A 2,037-nucleotide genomic window follows, 5' to 3' on the forward strand; every position below is an offset into this window, starting at 1 on the left:
TCCTCCCCCTTTCTACACAATAAAATTAATCCTGCACCAAAATAAACACTTTAATAACAAAAAAGGTTGAATCATGTCATCTGGACTTCGTTTTTTTGTTAAAAAAGAAACGTTTCACAAAGTTTGTGTTTTTGAAACCATTAGTGAAAAGGCCAGACTTCAGGGGTATCTGAGGCAGGCTTGAAACACAAGAGTCAGGATGGCTTCTGGGTAATACCAGATGGCTAGGCCTCAGACTGACAAAGCCTCTTGGATGAGGGGCGAAACGTTTCTTTTTTAACAAAAAAACGAAGTCCAGATGACATGATTCAACCTCTTTTGTTATTAAAGGACAGTGTTACTTCAACACACGCACACAGACACACACACACACACACACACACACACACACACACACACACACCATCTTCTGTCTGCATATACAGTACATTGACAATACCAGCATATTACTACAAGAGAACACATTTAAAGGCAGGTTATTATTTTTTTTAAGTTATTCTGTTTTGAACAAAGGATCACCTGTGATAGTTTTTTTAAAATATCACCCATCTGAATTTAACAAAGTCACTTAATGGCAAAATCACCCTTTCAGTGTCAACCTTTAGGAGTTTTATCACTGAGAATCAACTTGCTCATTATAAAGGTTGCTGTTATAAATAACAATTTATGAACTTTCATGTGGCTAAAAATATTTGAACATTAAAAACACAATTGGTAATAATACAGGCAAACTGCCTGTTATTGAGAAGGCAGCATTTATATTTCATATTTGGTCATTAAATGCATTACATTTTTCATGTAGTCTGGTTCCAAATATCAACAATTTAGCTCATTCAAATCCCCAAAACCATGTTTTTAATGCTTTAATACAGTGTAGGATTTAAATTAACAGATATTTAGGATGAACTACAAACACCTAAAACTGACTCCTTTGCAGAGACATTTGGTGGGTTTTAGAGAAAAAAAAGACAAGTTAAACAGAGACAAACCATTGCTATAGTTTTGTTCAAATATACATCTTTTAGTGTTAATATTGTTTAATTCCAAGAACTAAAGCAACAGAAACAGCAAATTACACAAGCCAGACTGTGTCCTCTCCTGTGGGTCACTGTTCTAAAAGTCAGCAGAATTGTCTCTCATTGCCTGCTCGTCTCTCTGCTCCTCCCTTCTCCCCAGCTCTACCTGTCTGCTCCACTCCTCGCTACTTCACAGTTCGACTTTAGAGGACTTGTGCTTTCATGGTTTTTCAAAGTACAGTACTGTAAGATTGCACATAACAAAAACAGAGCGCCATCATTTGGCAGTTTTCTCTCAATGAACCTACACTGTGTCACTTCACTCACTCACACACTGCCCTTTGAATTGAGAAAGCTCCTCGGATGAGGAGGGAAACGTCTTCTGTTACAAATAAAGTCCAGTTGTTTTTGTATTGAACGCTTTTTGAATTCATCATGTCCTGGATGACTGAAAATCTTCACCAGCATACACTGTATAATCAGTCTAAAGGACTACATTACCCAGAAAACAAAGTTGCTTTCTGCTGAAATGGAGGGAAAGTTTAGATCCGATCCGAAAAAGTTTGGTCCTTACGAGTATTCATAGTGACTTTGATGCTCAGTGGATGCAGAGAGCAAATCAGAGCCAGACCAGAACCGGAACAAGGCTGGGTAGGTCTGCTGAACCAGAACAGAGCCGGAGCGGAACCAAGCTGCAGTGTTCTGCAGAGCTGATGAGTTAAAAAGCATTACTACTCATTCTGCTTAAATTTTTAAATTGAGTAAATAAACATTATCAAGTTATCTTGATTAATAAACTCTTGCTAAATAAACTTTTGCTTTAGATTTATATTCAGTTTATTATTGCCATTGTCAATGAACAGGATTCACAGACTGGGAACTTGCTTTGACATAAAGGTGCAAATAAAATATAAAAGATAAAAGAAAACATATGTACACCAATACAATACAATGCAATACAATACAATACAATACAATGCAATGCAATGCAATGCAATGCAATGCAATGCAATGCAATGCA

The sequence above is a fragment of the Nematolebias whitei genome, chromosome 3, assembly GCF_014905685.2.
Source record: "Nematolebias whitei isolate Nwh7 chromosome 3, NemWhi1, whole genome shotgun sequence".
Taxonomy (NCBI): Eukaryota; Metazoa; Chordata; class Actinopteri; order Cyprinodontiformes; family Rivulidae; genus Nematolebias; species Nematolebias whitei.